This window comes from Rutidosis leptorrhynchoides, chromosome 10 (assembly GCF_046630445.1).
Source record: "Rutidosis leptorrhynchoides isolate AG116_Rl617_1_P2 chromosome 10, CSIRO_AGI_Rlap_v1, whole genome shotgun sequence".
In the NCBI taxonomy this organism is placed as follows: domain Eukaryota; kingdom Viridiplantae; phylum Streptophyta; class Magnoliopsida; order Asterales; family Asteraceae; genus Rutidosis; species Rutidosis leptorrhynchoides.
In genome coordinates this window covers 34264043-34282777 of record NC_092342.1, presented here as the reverse complement: position 1 = coordinate 34282777, position 18735 = coordinate 34264043, and the positions used below count along the sequence as shown (strand labels likewise).

The window sequence follows — 18735 nt, the reverse complement described above, 5'->3', positions numbered from 1 at the left end:
TAGAACGAAGATCATACTCGAAGTACAGATATTGAGTCGTGTGATGTTGATATTCGAGATACAGATTGTGATGTTGAGATTTTGGGGGTGACAAGAGTACTGTCGGCGTTGATGATGGTGGTATAGATTATGCTGCTGGTGCTGCTGCTGGTGTTTGTAACCTTCGCACCGTATTTTCTAAAGCCACTACCCGAGCGCGAAGCTCGTTGACTTCTTCTATTATACCGGGATGATTGACGGTTGGAACGAGCGAATGAACAAGATTCGAAATATGGGATAGTATGTAATCATGACGAGATACTCTAGAAATGAGCGAGAAAATGGTGTTTCGAATAGGTTCACCGGTAAGTGCTTCAGGTTCATCGTTAAGAGGACAATTTGGTGGATGGAATGGATCACCTTCTTCTTGCCTCCAGAGATTTAGTATATTACGAACCCATCCCCAATTCATCCAAAATAGATGATGGGAAATTGGTTGATCCATTCCGGTGACGCTGTTCTCGGAGCTCGAATGGAAATCCATATCGGCGTAGCTTTCGAAGTCGGAGGAATTCGAACTGGATGAAGAATCCATCTTGTATAGTCGGAGAAGTGAATTTTTGGTTTGGAATAGATTATAGGAGTTGGGTTTGGTACTCTTCAATACATAATTTACATATGTATATATAATATCAAAATCCCATGAATTACGGAGAATCTTTGAAATACGTCAGGCAATGTCTATAGTAACAGATACGCTAAGATATGAATTTTGTCTATACACTATCGATGCACTAAATGCAGTAAGACGTGTCTAGACTTAAGAATGATAAGCAGGCAGTTCCCTAAGGATGATAAGCAGATGATTTCCGACTAGGATTGATAAGCAAAACTTTTGACAGGCAGACACGGTCAAAGTCCAGACTCACTTAATGTATCCTAACAACTACTAGTTAGACACACTAATGCAAGGCCTGGTTCGCTAAGACCAACGCTCTGATACCAACTGAAAGGATCCGAAACTAATCATCCGGACATCGTCCATATAGATTAAAAACGAATTACAATAGTTGATAACATCGCGAGGTACTTGACCTCTATATGATACATTTTACAAACGTTGCATTTATTTCTTAAAGGCAATCTATTATTACATCGAGAGTTGACATATTAGCCTAACATTTTATAACAACCAAATGATCTAATCTGCCATTTTCATAACAATAGTCTTTAATGAACTTCAATGACTCGAATGCAACGTCCTTGTATCATAGCTTAAATGGTCCCAAGTAGTATCCTTAACATGAGCTAATGCACAGCGGAAGACTTAATTCGTACCTGAGAATAACATGCTTTAAAACGTCAACATAAAGTTGGTGAGATATATAGGTTTGATGCTAGCAGCGTTATAACAATGGACCACAAGATTTCGTATATAATCATTTCAATAAAAATATTCTAAGTGGTTGAGCACTTGGTAACCATACTTAACATTTAATCACGTCGCATATTCCCTTTAATATGAAATCTTACTACACCGTACCAAGGTGTAGTCGCAAAACGAAGTACTGTGCAACCGTTGAATACTGGTCGTCCAGTCCGGTTGGGGTTGTCAGGCCCGATAGATCTATCAACAGGATTCGCGTTTACAATACCGCTGTAAATAACAGTTACCAAGCTACAGGGAAGTATGCCAGTGGTACAACTCAACGTAGAATATATTTTTCAGTTACTTGTGTCCATAACGTAAAACATAAAATACATGTATTCTCATCCCGAAATATTTAGAGTTTAAAAGTGGGACTATATACTCACTGTTGTCTCGAAGATATATATATTTTTGACTTGGTCTTCCGGTTGATATCACGAACCTATCCATATATAATATATCAATATATTTTCATTTTAAACAAACATCTCGTATATATATTTATAATACTTTTAATACTTTGAATAATTCCTTAGTCCGTAGTTAGCGTTTCGATGTTAGTAATTCAATTTTAATGGTTCATTTTTAGATGTTTAATATACCCGCAATAAATAAACCCCCAACGAAATAAATAAAACTCCCATAAAACCCCATCGTATATGTGTTGGTCGAGATTAATCTTGACCCATGGTACCGGTGTTGTCAAATGACGTGTTGCGTACATAAAGTACCGGTGTTGTCAAATGACGTGTTGCGTACAATCATGGGATCTTATGATTAATCTTCTCGTGTTGTTTACGGGTGATCCTGAACCATATGAAATTGAATTATGAGTACATATATATAAAATATCATGTTATCTTAGAAATATGTGATTTATATCTTTTTTTTCCAATTGATCCCGTAGTTGAAATGATCTAGGATAACCAATTTTGTTTCGGTCATAGTTTCTTCGTTACAAGTCCGTTTTCGTTGATTCAAATTGCCATCTTCTTGGATCGAGTTCTTCTTTAAGACTATGAACTGTAAATACCTTGGTTTGTATTCAAAATCATACGGCATAAGTGAAACATTAGTGAAACATATGAAGTTAAACATTTTGTTACAAAAAAAAATCATTTAATGACCATTTTTCTAAAAATACTTATACTTTGAAAAACCAAGTTTTACCTTATTAAATTAGCATATATTTAAGTTATATTACAGGTCTTGAAGTATTTTAAAAGTTAAGTTAGAAGGATCTATTTAGTTTGCAAACAAGTTTGAAAACATTCAAACTATGTTCTTGTTGTTAAACTTTTGTACCACAAAATAAGATAGCTATATATATATGAATCGAACAAGGTTATGAACATAGATTCTACCTCAAGTTCCTTGGATAAGTTTGCTGTAAAAGAGGAGTAAGAAGCTAGAATCAAAAGGGTGATAGAAGTGGATGAAAGATTGGAAGTAAGTTGGTGTTCTTGGAAGGTTTTCTTGAAGTGTTTTTGTATGGTTTTCTTATGGTGTTTATGTAAGGTTTTTGAAGCTAGATCTTCTTAGAACTTTACTGAATTGTTGAAGGTGTTTAAGGGTTATAAGTGTGTGTGTTTTAGCTAGGAGATTGAAGTAGTAAATGAATCAAAATGATGATACATATATACTCCTAAAAATGTGATCTTTAAGGATAACATGACAAAATTTTAGTTTGTAATCTTATGTATTTGTCAAACAATAATACAAAAGCAATTACCTTATACCTAGGGTAGTAACAAGGGCTGGTTAGGTGGTGATTTGATGTGTATATACCAATAGTAAATACGTATAGAAGCTAGGTATGATACGAGTACAAATACTCTAGATATACGTATAGAAATTTTGTGAAAAATGGAATGAGGATTCAAATATAGCTATCTTTTGTGAATACACTTATATGATTTTATGTATTTAAGTCTTAAAAGTGAGTAAATACATTACTTATACGATATATGTATAAACATTATAAGTCTTAAGTATTTATGTCAAATAACGTTACGTATAGTTATCGTTTTGAAAACTTAAGTTAGTAGTTTCAAAATATACTTATAACTTATAGTTTTTGATACAAAATAAGATATTAAAACATTCATTAATCATGTTAAATATGTATATATACATATATATACGCAAACGTATAATTATCATATATTGTATAGTTCGTGATATCGTCGGTCAAACTAGACGGTCAAACGTTGTGTAAAACTCTTTTCGGAAATATAAATCTCGACAATTTGGATTACTTATCATGTTGGTAAGTTTTAATTTATGTAAATATTAATCTTATAAGTATAGAACGATCGAAAAAAAATGCGGGTCAACTTTAGGGTTTTTGCTTATCGTGTCGGAACCATATAGAGATTAGAGTTTAAATTTGGTCGGAAATTTCCGGGTCGTTACACGTTTGGTCTCAATATAATTGAGTACTGTTTGGCTCCAATAACCCGGTCCACGTACAAATCCAACTATTACTACGAACCAGAAAATTTTGATGTCTATCAATTTAACCACTTAAAATAAATTTTCGTAATTTTAAGAAATTTAGATAAGAAGTAGAATAAAAATCTATGTCCTAAAACTAGAATGGCGAGAAATAAGAAAGAAAAAGAGCGCGTCGAAAAAGGTCGAAAAAGAAAAGGGTTGAAAAATAAAAGGCGTCGAAAAATAAGAAAGAAAAAGAAAATGACTATAAAACTTTAAAACACTCGACTAACCCAACCTTATTACTATCACTAACTTAAAATTAAAATTGCAAATTGAGATTACTAATTGGAGTGATAATTGATACATCAGTAAAAGGCGTCGAAAAATAAAAATAAGAAAGTAGCGCGTCTAAACTTAAAAAGGAACTAAAAACTAAAAATTAAAAGTTGCGTCTAAAAATATTAAAGCTTACAAGTAAAACTATATCCCAAATGGCAATAACTTAAAAAGGAACTAAAACTTAAAAAGGCATCGCAAAATTATAAAGCACTTAGATCTTAGTCTAAAGAAAAAGCACTTAAGGGATTTTACGGCAAAGCCTAAAAATCTAAAAATAAAAATAACTATGGCAAAAACTATATTTAAAACTAATTATGAGCGAAAAATACAAAAATTACGCTAAATTAATCGGTATGAATTGGCTAGCCAAAACGAAATCCCACATCCTTTGTGATCTTAACGCAATCCGAATCCCTATCGAGAATGGTGAACCTTTGATCGTCTATGGCGATAAGAGTTGCACCGGACTCAACCTCGTTTCGTGTATTAAAGTTAGAAAACTTCTCTGTAAGGGTTGTTTTGCGATCCTTGCTCATGTTAAGAAAGTCGAGTCCGATGAGAAGCACATCGATGATGTGCCAATTGTTAGTGACTATTCCGATGTATTTCCCGATGAATTGCCGGTTCTTCCACCTCATCGACCGGTTGAATTCCAAATCGATCTTATTTCGGGGGCCGCACCCGTAGCACGTGCACCTTATAGACTCGCTCCATCCGAAATGCAAGAATTGCAAAGTCAAATCCAAGAACTACTTGATCGTGGTTTTATCCAACCTAGCCATTCACCTTGGGGCGCTCCGATTTTGTTTGTTAAAAAGAAAGACGGATCCCTACGAATGTGCATTGATTATCGTGAACTAAACAAATTGACGATTAAAAACCGATATCCACTTCCTCGCATCGATGACCTCTTTGATCAACTACAAGGGTCTTGTGTATATTCAAAAATCGATCTCCGCTCGGGTTATCATCAATTAAGGGTTAAGGGGGAAGATGTCTCCAAAACCGCTTTCCGAACTCGTTATGGTAGTTATGAATTTCTTGTAATGCCATTTGGTCTCACTAACGCACCGGCGGTGTTCATGGATCTTATGAACCGCGTGTGCAAACCGTATCTTGACAAATTCGTTATCGTGTTCATCGATGATATTTTGGTTTATTCTAAAAGCGAAGAAGAACACGAGGAACACCTCCGGCTCGTGCTTGAACTTTTAAAACATGAACGACTCTATGCCAAATTCTCCAAGTGTGAATTTTGGTTGAAGGAAGTTCAATTTCTTGGTCATGTTTTAAGTGACCAAGGTATTAAAGTCGATCCAACGAAAATCGAAGCCATTAGTAAATGGGAGACTCCCACTACTCCTACTCACATTTGTCAATTCTTGAGTCTCACCGGATACTACCGTAGATTCATCAAGGATTTCTCTTTGGTTGCTCGTCCTCTAACCGCTTTAACTCACAAGGGAAAGAAATTCAATTGGGCGACCGAACAAGAATCCGCATTTCAAATCTTGAAAACAAAGCTAACCACCGCTCCTATCTTGTCACTTCCCTAAGGCAATGACGATTTTGTTGTGTATTGCGACGCCTCGAAACATGGTTTTGGGTGTGTGTTGATGCAACGAACGAAAGTCATTTCTTATGCTTCTCGACAACTCAAAATTCATGAACGAAACTACACGACACATGATCTTGAACTCGGAGCCGTTGTCTTTGCACTTAAAATGTGGAGACACTATCTTTATGGAACCAAGAGTACTATCTTTACCGATCACAAAAGTCTCCAACACATTTTCGATCAAAAGCAACTAAACATGAGACAACGAAGGTGGATTGAAACCTTAAACGATTACGATTGCGAGCTTCGTTACCATCCCGGAAAGGCAAATGTAGTAGCCTATGCCTTAAGTCAAAAAGAAAGAGCGGTGCCTCTTCGTGTCTGAGCCTTAAACATCACCATCCACACAAACCTTAATAGCCAAATTCGGGTAGCCCAAGATAAGGCTCTCAAGGGTGAAAACATTTCACACGAGCTCTTGAATATTCTAGTCTCTCGATTCGAAATCAAGGAAACCGGACTCCGATATTTCGCCGAAAGGATTTGGGTGCCTAGTTATGGGGACCTACGAAGCCTTATTTTAGATGAAGCCCATAAGTCACGATACTCGATTCACCCCGGTGCCAATAAGATGTACCACGACCTTAAACAACTATATTGGTGGCCGAATATCAAAAGGGACGTAGCTACTTATGTTTCCAAGTGTTTGACATGTTCCAAAGTCAAAGTCGAACACCAAAGACCGTCCGGATTACTTCAACAACCCGAAATCCCGCAATGGAAGTGGGAAAGAATAACAATGGATTTTATCACCAAACTACCAAAAACGACGGGCGTTTATGATACCATTTGGGTTATTGTTGACCGTCTCACTAAATCCGCACACTTTCTCGCCATGAAGGAGACCGACAAAATGGAGAAACTTGCACGACTTTATATCAAGGAGATCGTAGCCCGACACGGTGTACCTTTATCGATTATCTCCGACCGAGATGGCCGTTTTGTTTCTAGATTTTGGCGTACCTTGCAAGAAGCGTTGGGAACGCGTTTAAACATGAGCACCGCATATCATCCTCAAACCGATGGACAAAGCGAACGTACAATTCAAACCTTAGAGGACATGTTACGAGCTTGCGTGGTTGATTTTGGAAAAGCTTGGGACAAGTGATGTTAAAGCTAGGGGGTATAAAATACTATTAAATTTTAGCAGGAAAATACTATTAAATGCTATACAATTTTACCCAAGATATTTATTTATTTATAGAATGGATATACTTAAACCTTGCTACAACACTTATAGACAGTGTACCTAATCGTACAGTAGTGTAGTTTTTAGTAAGTCCGGTTCGTTCCACAGGGAAAAAAAATCTTTAAACAAAGTTTTACACTATATTAGTTTTATTTTATAAAAATACAAATATATATATATAAGTAATATTATTATTATAAAAGGGGGTTTTTACCGTTTAATGACCGGTTTGTCGATTTTAAAAACTTTAGTCGCAGTTAAAACCTAATGTAAATAAATAAAAGACTTAATTTAAAGCGTAAAATAAATAACGATAATGAAATTGCAATAAATAAAAGTGCGATAAAATAAACTTGCGATAATTAAAAAATACGATAATTAAAAGTGCAATTCAATACAATAACAATTAATAAAAGTACAATAATTAGAAGTGTAATTAAATATAAAATAAAGGAAATTAAATATGAAATAAAAGAATTATGCTTATTTAAACTTCCGTAATCATGATGTTTGACGTGTTTATTTTAGTTTTATGCCCATGGGTTAATTGTTCTTTGTCTTGGATTATTTAATATGTCCATACGGATTTGTCCATAATAGTCCATCAGTCATAAATATAAAGAGCGAAAGCCTTATTCAAATTATTCTTATTCCCGAAGTAAAATATTCCAACTAATTGGGGATTCTAATTGTAACAAGGTTTTAATACTTTGTTTAATGAATACACCAGGTTATCGACTGCGTGTAAACCAAGGTTTTACTACTTTGTTAACAATTACACCAATTACCCTTGAATGTAATTCACCCCTGTTTCAACAAGTCTATTAACTATTAATCCAGTTCCGTGTCCGGTAAAATGAATAATTATTGGTATTTATAGATATCCCGCCCACCGTACCCAGTCAAGCATATGTGGTTATATATAAATACGTCGAATTATAAGTTTGTATATTAAATTAACAAGGTATTGTTTAGTTAATATAAAACCCATTAATAGCCCATAGTCTAATTTCCACAAGTGTCGTTCTTTTATCCAAACCCCAATTATGGTACAAAGCCCAATTACCCAATTTTAATAATTAGCCCAACATCATGATTACTTCGTCTTAAATAAGCATAATAACGGCTTAGCTACGAGACATTAATGAAAATAATATAAACATAACTTACAATGATTAAAAATAGCGTAGCGTTACACGGACAGAATTTCGACTTACACCCTTACAACATTCGCTAACATACCCTTATTATTAGGATTTAAAATTAAAATTAAAATAAAAATATAAATTATATATAAATATTACGTATATATTGAGAGAGAGATAGATTATGGATATTAAAAACGATCAAACTGCGTTGCCTTTTATAGGGATTTGAGTCCAGGGAAGCTCCGCGACTCGCGTAATTTTTGCACTGCAAACTCCGCAACTCGCGGAGTTCGTTTTTCCAGCTCACACTAATTTGGAACCTTTCTTGCCGACGATTTTTAAATATATTATAATATATATATTAAATTTAAGAATTAATTATATATTATATTATATTCATGTGCATAGTTGACTTGTAATTTTTAGTCCGTTGCGTCGAGCGTTGAGAGTTGGCTCAGGTCCCGGTTCCGGATTTTCGAACGTCCTTACGTACAATTTAATATCTTGTACTTTGCGTTTTGAATCTTGTACTCTTGTAATTTTGAGACGTTTCTCATCAATAATTGGAACCTTTTTTATTGTATTTTGTACTTTGGAGCTTTTTGGTCGTTTGCGTCTTCAATTCGTCGAATCTGTCTTTTGTCTTCACCTTTTATTATTTAAACGAATATCACTTGTAAATAGGACAATTGCAACTAAAAGCTTGTCTTTCTTGAGGAATAATGCTATGAAATATATGTTCGTTTTTAGCATTATCAACAAGCACTTACCTCTCGCCGAGTTCTCTTACAACAATAGTTATCACGCGAGTATTAAAGCCGCCCATTCGAAGCATTATATGGCCGAAAATGCCGTTCTCCTCTTTGTTGGGCCGAAGTAGGCGACGTACAAATCACCGGACCCGAACTCATTCACGAAACCACCGAGAAGATCGTTCAAATCCGAGATAGGCTTCGGACGGCCCGGAGTCGTCAAAAGTGCTATACCGACAGAAGACGCAACGACCTTGAATTTCAAGTCGGTGACCGCGTCATGTTAAAAGTCGCACCTTGGAAGGGTGTAATCCGTTTTGGGAAACGCGGGAAGCTAAATCCGCGGTATATTGGTCCTTTCGAAATCTTGGAGCGTATTGGAACCGTTGCTTATCGTTTAGATCTTCCGCCTCAATTGAACTCCGTTCATCCTACCTTCCATATATCTAACTTGAAAAAATGTCTTGCCGAACCCGATATCGTCATCCCTCTCGAGGAACTTACTATTGATGACAAACTTCATTTTGTGGAGGAACCGGTTGAAATTGTGACACCTCCGTCAAGACATTGAAACAAAGCCGAATTCCGATTGTTAAAGTCCGTTAGAACGCCAAAAGGGGACCCGAGTTTACTTGGGAAAGGCAAGATCAAATGCAAAAGAAATACCCTCACTTATTCCCGATTCCGGAAACGCAAAATTTCGAGGAAGAAACAACGACTACTACGCCTACCTAAATTTCGGGACGAAATTTCTTTTAAGGAGTAGGTAATGTAACATCCCGCCTTTTTCCGTTTACTTTTCCGTTTAACTATTTAAATTCCGTTATATGATTATGACATCCCTCGTTAATACGCGTTTTAAAAATATCTCGTTTAGGTAATTCACGCACCCGCAACCGAACTCGAGGGACTAGTTTCGCCAAAGTGCCAAAGAGGTGACTAGCTTTTGACTAGTCACCCACCACCCATCTTTTTCTTTTTCATTTCTCTTTTCTTCTTCTACTTCCATATTTTCTCTCAATTCTCCAATTTCAAGAATCATCATCTAAATCAAATCGAGCAAGCATCCATCTAAACAAATTGCATATTCGGAATCCTCTCATCTTCCTCTTCGATTCCATACCGATTTCATCAAGTTTGGGTAACTTTCTAAAATCACTAGATTTTGTGTTCTTGATGTTTTTAACTTATAAAGTTGTTAATTAGTGTCTATGGCTCAAGTCTAACATGATTATATGATTTATATGCTTGATTTCATTATTTGAAGTAACTAGCTTGAATATGAACTTTGGTGTGTTTGATTTGGTAATTTGGTTGCTTAAATGTTGTTGTTATGGTAAAGTGCAAGTATTAAATGTGTTACTAGTAGCACTAGCTTCAATTTGATGTGTAGGTTGTTTTAGAAAACTTCATAAACTTGATTATTGGTTTTGGTGGATTTGGGTTAGGGTTTGATGAACTTGAAATAAACTTTTGATGCTTTGAATGACATGAAATGTTATTTGTAAGTGTTAGGTTGTATTGTATGCTTGATCACCTTCGAAACGGCATATCATTCATGTAAATTGGTTGCCGAATCATCGAATTTCATTTATGAACTTGAGTGCATTTAATGAGGAGCTTTGAATGTGATTTTGGTTGTTGTAAAAGTAAATGTGATGGATGAAATGTGTTTAGTTGTTTTCCTTATCAAAATACCTTTCCGATGATATAAGATACATGCTTTGTTTGTTGCGGGTCATAAATGGTGATTGGTTGAAGTTAGGTTCATGCATAAAACTTAAAAACTGCCAGAATTCTCTGCACAGGTAATGGCGCGGCGCGCCATATACCCGCGGGGCGCGCCAAAGTGGTCTGTCCAACTTTGTCGATTTTCGAATAATGTTTGCTATGCTACGCACCTTCGATTCACATGTAACTTGTTCTAACATGCTCATTTATGATTAAAAACCTCAGAAAAATAGTTCGGGACCCGACCCGAACGTGTTGACTTTTTCGTTGACTTTGACCGACCAAAGTTTGACTTTTTGTCAAACTTAACCAAATGATTATGCAACCTCCCTAACTTGTTTCTATACTTGTATCTTGCATGATACTTGACAATTTGATTTCACATGCTACATAATCGAGTCGTAACGAGCCATAGGACTAATTGAACATTTTTGACCTATCGTGTTTACCGTTATTGATACGACCTATTTGTTTAGGTCAAGACTAGCACTATCCTTCGCACACGTTACTTTGTGAAGTACTTTTCATACGTGCACTCAAGGTGAGATCATAGTCCCATCTTTCAAACAACTTTTATGCTTTAAACTATGGGATGAGAAACATATACGTATCATACTTTAATTCATTGAACACAAGTACGAAAACGAACATTCCACGTACGGGTTTGAACGAAAATCCTCAATTCAATTATCATTAGTTACACTTGCAGGGTGTAAACGTGAACTTATATTATGTGATCACATGGGCTTGACGAGCCTCATTCGGACGGTTCGCTACCGTTAGCGGATGAAATATATTTTCGGGTCTAGTGTATGTTCTAACACTACGCAAAGGGTGCAAAACAGTTAAGTTTGATAATTGGGTGCTCGCGAAACAAATAACAACTTTGGAATGCAAATGATTTTGATAATCATATTATATTAAATCTTGTGGTTCAAATGCAACGTTTACTAAAACACCTATGATTTCACCAACGTTTTCGTTGACAGTTTTCTATATGTTTTCTCAGGTCCTTGAAAGCTACTTGATACATGCTTCCACACTCTTTTTGATACTTGCTTGGATGTCGAGTATGCATGCATAGTTGGAGCGTCTTTTGACTACTTTAAATTGTGTCGCATAGGTTTCATTCGTACGTTAAACTTTGTATTGTAACTAATCTTTTGAACTACATTTGTAAACTTGAAACATCCTTTTACTTATGAAATGAATGCGACATATTTTGGTCAAACGTCATAATAAAGACTTATGACCACGCAACGGGATCTAAGTAGTCGGCGCCGTCAAACATGATTTGGTCGGGTCGCTACACTATATCTATTATTTCGGATCGAGAAACTCGTTTCACATCTCGGTTTTGGGAAAATTTTCATGAAGATATGGGTACACAATTGAAATTGAGCACGGCGTACCATCCTCAAACGGACGGCCAAACCGAACGTACGAATCAAACATTGGAGGATATGTTACGGGCGTGTATTATCGATTTCGGTGGTAGTTGGGATGAGCACTTACCCTTGGTGGAATTCTCGTACAATAATAGCTATCATGCTAGTATTGGAATGCCACCGTACGAGATGCTTTATGGGCATAGGTGTCGAACCCCGATTTGTTGGGGTGAATTGGGTCGAAGAGAAATCGGGAGTACCGATTTGGTTTTAGAGACGAATAGCAAGATTGATATGATTCGGGCTCATTTGAAGAAGGCTCAAGATAGACAAAAGTCGTATGCCGACAAACGAAGGCGGCCGATCGAATTCCAAGAAGGATACATGGTGATGCTTAAAGTTTCGCCATGGAAAGGTTTTATTCGGTTTCGAAAACGAGGAAAGTTAGCTTCTCGGTTTATTGGCCCGTTTAAGATTTTAGCTCGTGTTGGTGAAGTTGCTTATCGTTTGGAATTACCCGAAGAGCTTGCGGGGATCCATAATACATTTCATGTTTCCCATCTCCGTAGGTGTCTTGCGGATGATTCTGCATGGGTACCGTTAGACGAGATTGAGCTAAACAACAAGTTAGAGTATGTTGAGAAGCCGATTGCTATACTCGATGAAAAGGTAAAGAGGTGAGAACTTTTAAAGTTCAATGGAGTCGTAGTAAAGGTTCCGAGTTTACATGGGAACCCGAAGAGTTTGTATTGGTGTATCTTCCGGCTTGTCATGCAGCTTGGATCGCGAGGACGCGCTCCGATTCAAGTGGGGGAGAGTTGTAACACCCCGTTTTCTTCATACATGTCTTAAAGTACTTATTTAATCGTTAGAACGTTATAATTCGCTTGTTTATGTGATTAAACGATTTAGAGTGTTAACTTGATGTATGGGATATATATATATATATATATATATATATATAGTGGTAGGATCAAGAGGGAAGTAACCAATCGGGGGGAAGCAAATTTTTTTTTTTTCGTTTTTTGAAAAAACTTTGTTCACGAACATTATAGATGGAATGAAAATATGAACATTTAGTAGAGACACTTTGTGAAAAATGTTTTTATTTTGGCGGGAAAACGCTCGAAGAAATAATATATAACAATTATCGTGTTTTTCGAGCGTATGTTGAGGTTTTAGCTATTGGGGTTTAGATATTAGGGTTTAGATATTAGGGTTTATAGGGTTTAGATATTAGGGTTTAGAAATTTAGGGTTTAGGGTTTAGATTTAGGGTTTAGATTTAGGATTTAGATTGAGTTTTTAACACGAACGGTTTAGAGTTTAGGGTTTAGGGCTTAGGGTTTAGGCCATAAACCCAAAACACCAAACCCTAAACCCTAAGCCCTAAACCCTATACCCTAAACTCTAAATCGGGCTAAATTTTACTTCACAAAGAATGAAAAAAAATCGTTCATATTCTTCACGAACAATATTATCTTGAATGTTATTTTTGTCGATCGTTTTCCTGTCTAAATAATAACATTCATCACGAAGTGTCTCTTCTAAATATTCATATTTTCGTGTGATCTTGATGCCGGAAAAAAAATTCCAAAAAAAACAAAAAAAAAAAAATTTGCTTCCCCCCGCTTCCCCCCGATTGGTTACTTCCTCATTGATCCTGCCCCTATATATATATATATATATATATATATATATATATATATATATATATATATATATATGTTTGAGAATGTATGCATGTATAAGTATATGCATGGGTTTTGATAGTGTTAAGTCATGAGAGACTTAAAGACGAAGTTTAAACGTATATAGGAAGCGTGAACGAGGTGTACAAGTCGAATAAATCGATAGTTGTGTTAAGTTGTCAAAATGGCCAGTTGTAGGCCATTGCCGCGCCGCGAGGCTCTTGGGCGCGCCACGACAAATAAAGCAAATCAAAGTCAGGAGTGGATTAAGACAGCTCGAAAAATCAGTTAATTGCCGCGCCGCGACCCACTGGGTGAACTGGTTCCGGTTTTAGCTTTTAAATAGAGTGAATCAAGGGTATTTTTGTCTTTTCATGTGTATATCTGATTGAGACTTTAAGTCTCAGCCACTTATCTCATTTATTCAATTTCTTTTCTCTTTTCTTCTTCTATTTGCTCTCAAAACATAAAACCCATTTAAATTAAAAGTAAGATTCGAAGGTGAAGACTTGTGATTCGATCTTTGGAGCAAATAGGAAATTTGTTCTCCTCGTTCTTAGCTACGACTTGATAGTGTTGGTAAGTTTTAACTCCGTGTTTTGAGTTTTAGTTAATTTATGGTTAGGGTTTGGGCCATTTGAGACTTGTAAGACCCATTTGGGGAATTAATGGGTGAATTTGTGTTATATTGATGTAAGGAAAACCCTAATGGCTATAATCTAGGGTTTGGTCATGAAAAATTGGGATTTGTAAGTGTTAAATGTGTTGTTAGTCACTAATACACTTGTTTAATGATGAAAGATTTGTTAATGGGTTTAAGTTTGACCAAAGTTGGAAGTCTATGGGTTAAGATGGGTCAAATGGGCAATTGTTGACCTAGTTGGGTGAGATGGGTATGAACTACTCTAAGTTGTGTTAGTTGGAGTTAGTAGACTCTAATCACTAGCTTTTAGTGATTTATGACGAGTCATGGCCATTAATGGGCGGTTTTGGGTGGATGTGAGTCATTTAATGCATTAGGTCATTAAATGCTCAAGTGTAAGTGTTGGTGGTTAATTCCACTAGTTTGTATGTTAATTAAATGCATAATGTGATAGGTGCATTACTTTGAAGGTCGCGAGCTTGATTTCCTAGTTCACCAAAGACGATAAGGTGAGTGGAGTAATTATACGTATGTGTATATGACGTATTTATTTGTGAATGTTATGGTATGAACCATCGAGCCGGTAGCGCCGAAGTGTGAACCAAAGAGCTGGTAGCACTATAAAATTATGATGTGAACCATCGAGCCGGTAGCATCAAAGTGTGAACCACGAGCCGGTAGCACTATAAAACAAAGTGTGAACCATCGAGCCGGTAGCACTATAAAAGAGTATGACTCAAATGCGTATGGTGTGAACCATCGAGCCGGTAGCACCATAGCGTTTATGGTTAACCATATGGGGGTTTGTTGATTGTTTAGCATATTATATATATAGATTGTGTTGAGTATATGCTAATGCGGTTTTGTGATATTGTACAACTTGTTAGTATTACGAGTATGATGACATGCTATTGAGTTACAAGTTTGGATACGATATTGTGTAAGTGGTTGCAAGTAACTAGGTTATATATGTATATGTATAACTATTGCACTCACTAAGCTTTAGCTTACTCTCTCGTTGTTTACATTTTTAGGCGCGAACACGGAGAAAAGAAAAGGGGTTATTGGGCATTAGATTCCCATGATGCGTGCTAGTTAAAGCTTTTGGATGATGACCTAATGCTTTTGGGTAGTTTAGCCCCAAACCATGCTCAGGTGTAGTTTGGATTAAAACTATCATTTCAAATGGGTCGAACTCGTATTACATTTGATTAATGGCTTTAGTGCCTTTTGTAAACATTAAACTTGTTGTACATTTTAATGGGTTGTATGGAATGGTTTATATCATTCCAATAGCACGTAATGATCGTTACTATAAAAAAAAAAATTATCCGGTTGAATACGGGTTTGGTTGTTTCAATATAATAGAAGCAATTAAACAAGGTTACATAAATACAGATACACAATGTTTAACTCAAAATGATGATAATGGAGCTTGTTGTGTGACCGCCATTATTAGAAATGGCAATCTCATTGTATCAAACGCGGGTGATTGTCGTGTGGTGCTAAGCGTTGCCGGGGTTGCCACTCCCCTTACCTCTTATCATCGGCCTTCAAGACATGATGAAAAGATAAGAATCGAGTCACACGTAAGCATTTATATATAACAAGATATATAAGTTTGACACAATGTGGTTCAATTCATATATCCTAGGTTATTTGATAAACGTGCTTAAAATCATCGTACATATCAGTTACATATTGAGTATAAGGATTTTAAATAAATTAATGACAACTCTAAAAGTCGTCGTTAGGAAAATCTATTAAATAATTAGTGATTATTAAAATGTAAGCATGGTTGATTCGCAGGGTGGGTTTGTTGATTATAGTCATTTTGTTCCTAGAGTTCTTGAATCGCTTGCACTCTCAAGAGGGTTTGGTGATGGAAGTCTTAAGCAATGGATAACGGCTGAACCCGAATCAAAAGTTGTAAGGATTGTGCCTGAATTTGAGTTTTTGATCTTGGCTTCGGATGGATTATGGGACAAAGTGAGCAATCAAGAAGCAATCGATTTAGCTACACCTTTTTGTGTAGGCGACGACAAGTTAGAGCCCGTTTCGGCTTGCAAAAAGTTGGTCGAGCTTTCGGCCTCTCGAGGGTTCAATGATGATGCTACTGTGATGATAATTCAATTGGGACGCTTTTGTTGATGATCTTCCTTACATCTCTATTTCACCGGTGAAAGATTATTTTCCAAAATTAACATATACGGAAGTAGTATCTTAAGGTCATTTCTGGTAGTAAAAAAAAAAAAAAAAAAATTTGTTAGTCATCCTCAATTAGTCAAATAAGTCAGCGTGTGTTAGTTTAAGTGCTAAGTATAAAATTAGAAGGGGTGTGTTAGGAAGGCTATATATACACCTTACAGTGTTTATTTGTAAAGCTAATCATTAATTAAAAAATTGTTTCAAGGAAACTTGTGAAACTTCTCTCAGTTGTAACAACAGTTATATATATATATATATATATATATATATATATATATATATATATATATATATATATATATATATATATATATATATATATAGAGAGAGAGAGAGAGAGAGAGAGAGAGAGAGAGAGAGAGAGAGAGAGAGAGAGATTTATCCTTTTATCATTTCTCAATTAATTCTCACTTAAGAAAGTGTATTCACCGGTCAAAAAGAAACAGATTTATTTTTATAATTTTATAATTTCTCTATTAATTATCACGTAGATTAATTCGTGCCAAAATCACCGGACATTATAAAAGGGTGATGATACATACATCCTTATTTTTTGGTACATCATTAAACGCGTATTAGAGTATTATACGGTACAATATCATAAAATATGTATAGTGGGGTACAAAATAAATGGGTGATGTACTGTACGAATTATTCTCTATTTCAAAACATTTGGTTTACGTATATGACTGCTCAAAACCGGTTAGGGCTCCTGATCCATTGGCCCAAGCCCAATTACAAGTAGTTTAGATGATTAATTTAACTTAGCCCCAATTATATGAAGGGTCTTAAGTTAGCCCCAATTATATGAAATCATTCTAGTTAATTTAGTGATTAAGTTAATTACTAGTGAAATGACCCGTGAAACCACAGATTTGTTTAAACGAAACAGTTTAATGATATGTTTTAGGTATTAAGTGAGCGTAAATGCTAAAGTCATTTAGTTTAATGACTTGTGGAACCACAGAATCCGACTAAGAAACTCGTCAGCTTAACATTTCATTAAACACCTAAAATGCATATTAAACAATCCACATACAATCATAAAATATAATATTGGTTATTTTTTTATTTTAAAAGTGTAAATTAAAACATAAATTTAGAATTAGTTTCCTTCTGCTTAGCTTTTATACCTTCTCATACTCAATTCAAAATAATTAATTAAAATAATTCAAAATATTCTAATTTTAATAATTAAAATAATTATTGATAAGATTTAATAATAATAATTAATTAATAAGATTTAATTTTAATTCAAAATTATTTATATTAATGACATCACCCACCATGCTTAGATTTTTTTCTTTTATTTTTCAGTTTTTTTTTTACTAAAAGAATTAGTCTAATAATGACATATCATATATGATTTTAATAGAAACTACTGTAGATAAGTGTTGAATTATGTACAATCAGCCTCACGATAATTTTTGCTACTTATTATTCATTTTATTCTGGTCAACCTAACAAGTTTTTGTTCTATAAATACACACAATACAATCATACAAGCAGTAGCTAGTAATTAATTATACACCATATTTTTTTTAAGAAAAGGCAATGAGTTTTATTATATCACACACTATATATGTAGAGTATATATAAGTTTCACAAACCAATAGCAAACAGTTAGCCAATGAGTCTTATGCTCCTCTTGTTCTCTTAATATTGAAGATATGCAACATGTCTTTTTTGATTGTGATACTGCTATCCTAAATGGCAACAATTTGATGAATTGTGGCAGTGGGTTATTTCCTCGCATCACAGGCCCACGGACCGTATTATTCTCGAAGTCATTTGCTTTGCTACATTGTGGTCTATTTGGCGCTACATAAATGGCAATATATTTGACCCGTATAAATTTAAGAAGTGCCAGATTATTGATTCTATTGTTCTTTCCTCTTTTGATTGGCTTTCGTCTCGTTATAAGAAAGCTAATCTTAATTGAAATATTTGGTTACAAAATCCTCTACTATGTTTGTAATGCTCTAGCTTCTTGCTAGTTTTTTTATAAAATTCCTAGCTGTTAAAAAAAAAAAAAAAAAAGTTAGCCAAAGGCGTACAACACAACACATAATTGCCGGTATCAAGACAAGTTGATGTGGCCACAGGCTCAAGTTAATTGTCATATGAAATCACATATATGGTTGAATCATCAAGGTGGATCAGGAATGAGTATCGAAATTGT

At 35.2% G+C, this 18735-nt stretch overlaps 1 pseudogene; it reads left to right on the top strand.

Moving 5' to 3' along the window:
* The window catches only part of LOC139870181 (probable protein phosphatase 2C 25), a 62450-nt pseudogene extending 45954 nt beyond the window's left edge, over window positions 1-16496 (top strand).
* Window positions 16497-18735: the final 2239 nt, after the last annotated feature.